The sequence below is a fragment of the Phragmites australis genome, chromosome 4, assembly GCF_958298935.1.
Source record: "Phragmites australis chromosome 4, lpPhrAust1.1, whole genome shotgun sequence".
NCBI classification, from domain to species: domain Eukaryota; kingdom Viridiplantae; phylum Streptophyta; class Magnoliopsida; order Poales; family Poaceae; genus Phragmites; species Phragmites australis.
The window spans coordinates 26,103,857-26,114,761 of NC_084924.1; the positions used below are offsets into that span (position 1 = coordinate 26,103,857).

General features: G+C 43.6%; 1 pseudogene; it reads left to right on the forward strand.

The window, feature by feature from the left end:
- The first annotated feature begins 3,702 nt into the window (after positions 1–3,702).
- Positions 3,703–4,409, forward strand: LOC133914691 (glutelin type-A 3-like; annotated as a pseudogene).
- Positions 4,410–10,905: the final 6,496 nt, after the last annotated feature.

Consider the following 10,905-nt stretch of genomic DNA (forward strand, 5'->3'; position numbering starts at 1 on the left):
TTTGTAGTGGAACTCACTCTGTGGGCTGATAATGTCAGACACCATGAACTGAGCAATTCGTCGTCGAATATCTGGGAGTGCACCGCATCGAGAAACATACACTTGTATTGGTGCATAATTTAATGCGTAACCAATGTCATGTTACCATGGAATTAAACTAATTACCGAAATTAGTTATGAATAATCTTGTATTGAACTTACATCGGGGGATTTGATATTCTTTGCTCGGAGCATGAGAAGCATGTTCCACGTAACATAGAATCCACATGTGTTGCCTGGTGGTTGTTGGTGGCACTGCTAAAAAGAAACTTTACTGTTAGATGAAAAGAGAAAAAACAGCAACAGAGAATATTTGGTATTTTGTTTAGTAGCACTTACCGCGTACCTGGTCTTGTGTGTCAGCCTACGACCGGCTTTTGCGTCGTAGTCAGGTTGTGCTCAAAGGTACTTTTAGAAAGCCCTGCATAAAGAGGGATCGATTATGGAGCCTTTGAATGTTAGAAAAGTTTAATATGTGAGCTAAGATAGGCAGAACTTACATGTCAAGGAGTTGTTTTACAATGCTGTAATCACGCGATCTAAGTTTGCCATTTGCAGATGTTGGTCTTGATGAGTCGACGTAGAACACCAAGTCCCACTCGAGGCAAATGTTAAGTAAGATCCAATGGCCACTGGTGTTGTGGGCGCCCATCAGGTACTTCACTTTTCAGTATTGTTGCATTGCCCTGGCCACATGATTCGCAGCGTAGTCGGGGTGAAGTTGGATGACCGATATTGTAATGGCCTCAGGGTCAAGAAATGCGACGAGATCCTTGTTCTTCCTTGTTTCTTTCATCAAGTGTCTACAGATAAGGACACAGTTAGATTCAAGTCTTAATGGTATTAATTAATGAATATCCAGTATCATGGGACTTATAATGTGAAGACCCGTAATAACGATACATCCAGGCCATCAAGGTTGAAGAGGTCGTATAAGTCATTGAAACCCACAATGAAGTAGCCGTCTTGATCACTTAACAAGTGTCGTCGTTTGTACTGTACGACTATGGACTAATCATTGCTGTCTCTACAAGCCTGTACGTAATAATTATGCAGGTCGATACATGCTTTTCCCGCCCTTGCTAGCTCATCTACCGTCATCAAGGGCTTCCCATATTTGAATTTCGTGTTGGCCTAAGTCCACACTGGTGCAATGTCCATGGACTTCTTCATTGGTACAATGGACTTCGACTTCGTCGGTACAATAGCCTTTGACATCTTCGGCATGGGCTTCTTAGAGTCTTTCTTCTTGACATCCTTTTCCTTCTTGTTTTTTGGGCTCTCTAGGGGAGACGGTATTGGGTCTGGAAGCGAGGCTGTCGGATGCGGAGGAGAATGCAGTGAACCCGGCTTCTCTGGGGGAGGAGAAGGCAGTGAAGTTGCCTTCTCAGGAGGTGACCGGTGTGGCAGAGGTGCACTTGGAACTCGTCCAGACTGGGATGCACTGGAGACCACGATGTCGCCTCTCTTCCACTGGATCCTTTGATGAAGAGCTTCACCGAGAGTTATGACTTCCTCGTTGGGAGGGGGGGACCTCCAACACGTGATCAGTGGCATTGCTATATACCATATCCACCGTAATCACGGTATTGCCTGCACGTATCGAGACCGTATGTAAGATACGGACGCCTGGAAGCACCTGGCCCCTTGCAACCTCGAAGTGATATCCGCCAAGCCTGATTACAAGGCTGCAGGACGTGGGCCCTTCTAGCAGGTCGATTGTATCCAGCTCAGTCTCGGTAGCAGCTACTTGTTGCTCGACCTCCCTGGAGGCCCAGCTACTCTTCCCTGCAGCTCCAGGGCTAAAATCCTGTGGCATGGAAATCTCTATTCCCTTTGCTGCAAGCTGCCCCATGATGCTTGAGTAAACTTTCTGGGTGATGTCCCGTGTCAATGCATCCACATCCACTGCATCCGGCCTCTTCCTCTTCTTGTACATCCCGATGTCTTCGGGAAAGCCGTATTTCCAGCCCTGGGAACTTGATACACCTCGCACTCGACTTGGGTGCTTCGGGTTTCCCAGCGCTGCTGTGAGAACATCACTTTCCCTAACCCTGGTAAAAGAACCTTGGCTGGCTTCGGCTGCCTTTTCTTTGACTTTTTCTACGACTGCCTGGGTTTCGCTGTTTCTGAATGTGATTTCCCCGCTATCGGACAGCTCACCCCTTGCATGCAAATATGGCCGCGATTGTCCCAAGAATTGATTCCAAGGATTCTCACAGCCTTCTCTGGCTAATTTCTCATCCTCTGCCTGCCATTTCACCCTTTTCCCAGCGTAACCTGCTGCGCCGGTCCTGTAGTCATGCTTGTTCTTAGCCCGAAGTTGCTTCTTCTTCTCACTCTCCGTCTTGAACTACTCTGAGCTCTTCATCTGCACAAAATCATCCCAATCTTCCAGTTTCAGGTGTTTCTAGCTCTCGTACGGTGCCACCCCTTTTACTAAGTAATGATTCACAAGCTTGCTCTTAAAGCTTCGGTGAAGTTTTACGATCACTTGCATTGCTGCATTGACCACAGCTTTCTTTTGACGCTCGCTCATGTTTCCAGGGTACTCCAAATACTCCATGACAACATTATTGAACAAGTCCCTCTTCTCTTCATCACTGAGGTCATTGAACTTAGTCGTTATCGGCACCCTCTCCTGAGCAATGAGCCCTGCGACCCTCTGAAATCTTTTCAGGGCCTTTTCATCCGTAGGCAGCCCATCAGCATCAATTCCTATGACGGTAACCTTGTCTGTCGTCCACTGTGTTTGTGTCCTTGGCTTTCTGGCGCGTGCAACACTACCAGCTATCTAGCTTGGAGACTACGTTGCCATCATCTAGAGAGAAAAAACGGGAGTTGACATAAACAAACAATATTTCTCCATTCAACAAGTATAAAATGTATTGACTCGCTTGTATCAATACCTCTTCGGTGGATTGTATTCTTCGTCACTTGCCCGACGTCGCTCTCCCAATTCGGTGATGGGTCAGGGCTTGGGCTATGATACTGGCTTTCGCTGTTGCCGGAGGAGGACGTCGGGTGCAGGATTAGGCTCCTATCCGCCCCATCTTGTGCCGGGGTGACCTCTAGTGCTAGCATCCTCTGTGCTTTTGGTTTTTTAGGGGTGACATTCCTCTTCTTCTCCATGGTTTCTTAGAGGAAAGAAAAATAATCAAGGTTAACGATTATGATCCAAATTTCACCATTGGCTCCAACTAATACCTAACGAACCTTATCACGCAACTACCATATATAAGTAAACGAAAAGTAACACTAATAACAGATATACCAACAGTCCACCAATATCCCATTTCTTAAGTCACAAAAGCATATATAGGCTTTTTTTGGGCAAGGAACTTTGAGGATCAAATAATATACACTAAAATGCTATTGCTGATCCGATCTAGAATTGGAGAAGGCATTAAATTTTAATTTTGAAACAATATGTAAAATGTGGCTAACTGGTGCTTAACTACTAGCTTGAGTACTAGGCTGCATCCATTTTGTTGCAAAGAGGCGTGGGGCATCTACTCTCAATTCAGCGCATCCTGATGGAGGAAGTCTGATGTTGGGGTTTTATAATTGACAGTCAATTAGGGGCGTACAATATGAAGCATAAATTGTATAGGATAATCAAATTTGTTGTCAATATACTATCCAGGTGTGACTACTGCCTGTATGAGGGTAAGGCGGAACATCGATAACCCTAACCTTGTTGATACATACAACTCGAGAGCTGGGAGGATTACACATCTCAACAGCCAAAAGTTCCCAATTCTAAATGTCATACAGATGAGTGCTGTCAAAGTTAATCTATACTAGGTAAAATACACACAACAAATTTTTCTTGGTGAAAAGATAGCACATGTATTATTCTAATTGCTAACAATGTGTTCTTTTACAAAACTTTTCTATGGCAGGATGCTCTTCTTTCACCATTATGGAACATCAATGCTCACAGCGTGGTGTACATTACTCAAGGTTGTGCACGGATTCAAGTTGTTAACAATAGAGGGAAAATAGTTTTCAACGGAGAGCTTCGCCGTGGACAGTTGCTAATTATACCGTAACACCATGTAGTGCTGAAGAAGGCACAGAGAGAGGGATGTGCATATATTGCATTTAAGACCAACCCTAACTCTGTGGTGAGCCACATTGCAGGAAAGAGTTCCATTTTCCGTGCCCTCCCAAATGATGTTATAGCAACTGCATACCACATCTCAAGAGAAGAGGCTAGGAGGCTCAAGAATAACAGAGGAAATGAGTTTGGTGCATTCACTCCAAGTCACTCAAACAGGAGTTACCAAGATGTAGCGTGGCGACAACGACGGGGTCGGGGGGTGACGGCGCGTGGCGACGGGGCGACGGCGATGGGTCGATGGTGATAGGGCAACGGTGATGGGTCGATGGTACGGGTGGACGACGACAGCTCGTGGCGGCGGGTGGAGGACGACGGCGACGGCGAACCATAGCTTTGCGCAGGCAAAAAGACTTAGGCAAAATGAGATTGCGCGCGCGGGGACTAGCTAGGGTTATATACAAAAAAGTCATAGGTGATGGGTGATAATATTGCCCGTAACCTTTTACTTCGACTCGGGCTGTACATATCAGTCATAGGTGATGAGTGATAATATTACACGTCACCTATAATTATAGCCCGTCACTTATTGTAAGTAAAAGGTGACGGGTTATATTATAACCCGTCACCTTTTACTTCGACTCGGTCTGTACATGTAAGTGATTGGTGATGGGTTATAAATGTCAACTGTCACTTATTGTGTGTAAAAGGTGACGGGTTATTAATATCACCCGTCACCTTTTACTTCGACTCGGCCTGTACATACAAGTGATAGGTGACAGGTTATTAATATCACCCATCACTTTTTACTTCGACTTGGCCTGTACGTACAAGTGATAGATGACGGTTTATAAATGTCAACCATCACTTATTTACTGTAAAAGGTGACGGGTTATTAATATAACCTATCACCTATTGGAAGTAAAAAATTCAAATTTTACATTAATATTAAAAATCCAAATTTGACATTAATATTACAAATTCAAATAACTTTGAAACTTAAAATTCAATTGACATTAACATTAACAATTCAAATAACTTAAAAGTCAAATTTGCCATTAATATTACAAATTTGACATTAATATTACAAATATGTCATTAATATTACAAATTTCACACTGAAATTCAAATTCATCGTTTTCGTGCTTTCTTGACATGGATCCCTTCGCTATGGTCGGGGCGGATGTATGGAGTTTCCTCGATCAACGAAAGGCGTGGCACGACTGCAGTAGCAAAAGGGGGGATTTCATCGAATTGATTGAGCTCCTCCTCATCAACGACATTTGTAACTCCGACGATGCATCTTTCTCCAGCGAGAACCACATGGCGTTTCTTCTTTGTTGTGTCAATCACATAAAAGACTTGGCAAACATCTTTAGCGAGTACGAAGGGTTCAGACTTGTATCCGACATGTGTGAGATTAACACTAGTGAACCCATACTTGTCATTAGTGACGCCCTTTGCCTCACGTACCCAACGTCACCGAAACAGGGCTACCTTGAATCGCAAGTAGTTCAGCTCCCAGATCTCCTCTATTTGACCATAGTATGTGCCCCTCTGCATGTCATTGGCATAAGCTTCTATACGGACACCACTGTTCTGGTATATGCTCTTCTCATCTTGGGCTGCCGTGTAAAATGTGTATCCGTTTATATCGTACCCTTGATATGTCATAATTGTGTATATAGGGCCCGATGCCAGTTTTTTATCAGAGCACTTGTAGGAGTACTCGATTGTTTGATTCGATCTCAGAACCAAGTCGTAAACCTTCGCATATGTTGCCTCGCAACCCAAGCTTTAGTCTGCCCTGGATTCTCTTCAAGCAGCATCTAGTTGTACTCATCGACATATCGACACACTTCACTCATTTGTTGCAGCATGAGAAAATGAGCTTGGTTGTAAGCCTTCGGATCATAAGTTATTTCCATCTTCCCCAGAACTCCCACACCTGCGAGTCTCCCTTCATGGTCAGACTTTGGCACTCCAATTGGGTTATTTGGGTCAATGTAATTAACAGACCACTCCAATGCCTCCTCTATCGCGTAACCTTGCACGATGCATCCCCTAGGAAAGGCTTGATTCCTTACGTATGACTTGAGAATGCCCATATATCTCTCGTATGGAAACATATGATGCAGGAACATGGGGCTAAGTTAGTGTATCTCCTTCACGAGGTGAGCAGTGAGATGTACCATGATATCTAAAAATGATGGTGGGAAATACAACTCAAGAATACATAGAGTCTCAAAGTGTCTTCTTTCTAGCTCCTCCAGCGAGTCTGGATCGAGCACCTTTTGTTCAATTGCATTGAAGAAAAAGCACAGGCTCAGGATAGCCTCGCGAACCTTTATTGGGAGGATGTTCCTAATTGCTCCCGCAAGCAATGACATCATCATCACATGGCAATTATGGGACTTCATCATAGCGAAATTCATTTTTAGCTCTTTCACCGAGACAAGTCTTGCGATGTTGGATGAGTAACCGGAGGGAACTTTCACACTGTGCAAGAACTCACAGAATTCTTTTTTCTCCTTCCTGAAGAGAGTGATAGCTGCTGGGGCTAGGTGTTTTCCTTTGTCCGTATCTTGTGCATGGAGCTCCAGCCTTAAGCCTATTTCTTCAAGGTCAGCTCGTGCGTTCTCATGATCCTTTCCTTTTCCCTTCATTTGGAGCAATGTACCGATCAGACTCTCGCAGATTTTCTTCTTTACATGCATCTTGTCGATAGAGTGACGAACATTTAATTTTTCTCAATACTCTTGCTTGAATAGTATTGATTTCTTGTTCCACATTCCTAACTATTCATCATACTTAGAGGATTGATTTCGCTTGCCAAGGACAACATTGATATTCTTAACCTAATTGTGGACATCTTCCACACTGAAATGCCTCGGAGGTAACGCTTTCTCCCTTGTGCCATCGAACTGCTTGTCCATATTTCGGTACGGGTGTTTCCTAGGAAGGAAATGTCGATGCCGCATGTACACTGTTTTCTTTGAATTGTTCAACCTCAAACTGCATGTGTCATCTAAGCAATGGGGGCATGCTTCACCTTTTCTTTTACTCTGACCTGACAAGTTACGAAGTGCTGGCAGATCATTGATGGTGATGAACAACATGGCGTGCAAGGTAAAGTACTCTTGCTTGTACTGATCCCAAACCTCGACGCCTTCCGAAGTTTCTTAAGATCATCAACTAAAGGCCTGAGGTACACATCTATATCATTACCAGGTTGTTTCGGTCCTAATATCAAGATCGACAACATAATATATTTTCACTTGTTACAAAGCCAGGGTGGAAGGTTGTAGATCGACAATACAATAGGCCAGATGCTATGTTAGGTACTCATGTTACCAAATGGATTCATGCCATCGTGCTCATAGCAAACCTAATATTTCTCAATTCTTTGGCGAACCAACCAAATGTGGAATCAATGATTCACCACTGAGCGGAATCTGCCAGGTGCCGTATCATTGTGTCGTTCTTACGACCCTCCTTATGCCAACGCACCAATTGGGCCTCCTTTCTGTTGGCAAATAGATGCTTCAAATAGGGAATTATAGGAAAATACTACACAACCTTCCTAGGACCACCTTTACTTTTCTTGCCTTCGTCCCCGTCACCACCGTCATTTCTACGCTTATACCGATGGGTTCGACACACGAGACATTGATCCAGCTCTGCATACCTCCACGAAACAAGATACAATCCTGCTTACATGCATGTATTTTTTTTCTATTTCCAGTCCTAAAGGACAAATTATCTTATTCGCGTCGTAGACGCCCTCGGGCACCAAGTTCCCCTCCAGTAGCATATCCCTTAGCAGATCCAGCAATTCTTCGAAACTCTTGTCAGTCCAATCATAGGTTGCCTTCAGCTGTAGAAGCTTTAGATTTCCAAAGATCCGCGTGTACTTCTCCTTACAGTTGGGATAAAGGGGTATTTTGGAATCCCGCACAAATTCCTGGAATTTAGCAAACTCACCATTGTTATACTCATCGTGCCGCTCAACATCCCGCACCATCTGGTCCACATTCTCCACAAAATCCTCGAGATCATTATTATTCAAACCTAATATGTCCTCATCCCTGAGATCATGATCCATTTCATTGGGTGTAAGTCCTTGATCCACACTGTCGGCATGGAGGGCCCAATCCATCTCTCCCTCGTTAAGGTCTTCTTCGCCATGTTTGTTCCAAAATGTATAATTCTCTTTAAATCCACGTATGACCAAGTGTGCATGGATATTGTCTGGTTTCGGGAACTTCTTTTCATTCCTGCAGTCGCTACATGGACAATACATTGCCGTTATACCACAATCTTTCATATCCGCCAAGGCAGCACTCATGAAATGCTTCACCCCGCTCAGATACTCCGTACAAGTCCGGGTCTCGAGGTACATCCAACTTCTGTCCGTCATCTACAATTAATGTAAAACAATTCATTCTTCATTAATAATGACCTTAATTTTGTGGTTAAGCACGCAATTAAAATCTCCAACAAATACACTAGATCTGTGGCATCTCGCGGTAGATCGGCCCAATCTAGTACCAAATCTAACATAAATACAACTCACTTGTACTAAGATTTTGGATAAAGATGCAAAATGACCAATTACAACTCAAAGACAACAAATCTACCAAATAGGGATTAGAGCAGAAGGAAATGGGGAGATACAAACCTTCAAAGACCTAGCACCAATTCAAAATTCGAATTAACAAAATATTAGAGAGTCTCTAGTGGAACCGAAGAAAATCACCAGAACTATCGCGCAGTACTGTTGACTACTGTTCAACCTGCACAGTGGCTGCCAGCTAGTTTTATACAACAGATGTAAGTAATAAGTGACGGGTGATATTATCACCGGTCACTTATTACTACTCATAAGTGACGGGTCATATTACGACCCGTCACTTATTACTGAACCAGGGAGACCCGTCATCTATGCCATGTCATAAGTGACAGGTTGTAGCATGACCCGTCACTTATGACTGGTGCCGGAGAACTGTCACTTATGACCAGGTTATAGGTGACGGTTTTAATCGTCACCCATCACTTATGACTGGTGCCGGGAGAACCGTCACTTATGACCAAGTTATAAGTGACAGTTTTAATCGTTACCCGTCACTTATGTTATAGGTGACAGGTAATATTATTATCCGTCACCTATTACATGTTATAAGTGACAGGTATACACCCGGTCACGACCAGAGGCGACATAAGTGACAGGTACTGTGATAACCCATCACTAAATTGTGTCTCCTTTGTTCGTTTTTCACGTAGTGTACCCTAACCCACATGGTCTCGCCCGATGAATGACCGACAGTAGCCTATTCGTGCCACTTCTTGAAATGGACGTGTAGTCTTGCAAAAAAAAAAAAAAAAAAAAAAAAAAAAAATATATATATATATATATATATATATATATATATATGTTCGCATAGTTGTGGGTGACATGCACGTTGGCGGCCCATGTAGGCACACTGACGAGCAGCGTTGTGGCCCAGGACAACCCAATCGACGTGAGTGGGCAAGGCCTAGGTGATTGTGGTGAGGCGGCCCATGATGACATGCTGGAGAACACTGCCCCATCCGCGCAAGGAAGCTACTGGTCATGGCCTAGTCGGGTGTGATGCCAATAGAGATTGATTTAGTTGGGTACTATGCGGTATAAGGTTGTTGTCGGTCGTTGAATAGGAAATAAGATAGAATATAAGACGATAAAGAGAGAGAAAAAGAGAAAAATATCTTGAATTAGATTTTTTTAGGAGACTCTTTTAGAGATGTTGTGGAGATGCATCTTGTGAACTCATCCATGCAATGAAGATCATATTTTGTAAGTTGATGAGTTGGTAATTCCGTTCCTTCTCCACGCTTTTCATTTTTGTCATTCGGTGTTTTTTGGTGGATCTTTTTGTCAATGAAATTTCTTTTGGTTCGATCCATCCAAAATCTTCCTAGATTATCTAGGCTAGGTTCTAAAACATTTGGTTGGTCAATTTTTCGTAATTCTTGCATAATCGTGAATTTAGGGTTTAATCTATTTTCTTCACCATCAGTTACAGCCTGCTTACGAAGGTCCGATTGACATGATTCTTATTGGAATAGTTTCGTAACGTTGTCTAGTTTCTATTGATAAAATTAGGGCAATCGGACCGATGGATCTTAGTAGTATGTCCCAAACTAACTATGAGATTAAATTGAGTTTTTTTTATTAGGGTAAATTAAAATTTGGATTTGGATTCCACAGTCATTCACCCCCTTTGTTTGTATATTCTGCATGTAATCAATCAATAGTAAAGAATTGTTTCGTTATAAATCTATGTGAATAGATATGATGCTTATGATGATGATTGTAAAAAACATCCAACAATAATATGCTCACAAAGGAATATAGTTGCATGTTTGCAAGCAAAAACATATGGTGAAGACTTGTTTCCGAGCGTGCATCAGTTTGCTCGCTGGGACGCATGCTCGGACTGCTACCCAGCACGAGAAGCAACTCCCCATGAACCTTATCCATATGATCCTCTCCACTCATTCTTCTGGCCCCTTCTCTCTCCCCCCATCTCTCTCCCTGGCACCTCGCATCACTCTGCTCCTCCCCGCCCTAGATCCACACAGCCGAGGGCCCGTGCCACGCGTCATACTGCTTCCCCCTTCCCCCCCTATCATGGATCGTGTTGACACATGAGGCACCCGCTGCGGCTCATGCGGGGCTCCTACGCTGTGAGGGGTGGTGGCATGAGGCCCGATGAGGGGCATCCGGTGGGGTGGTGGCATGAGGTCAAGCAAGGACAACT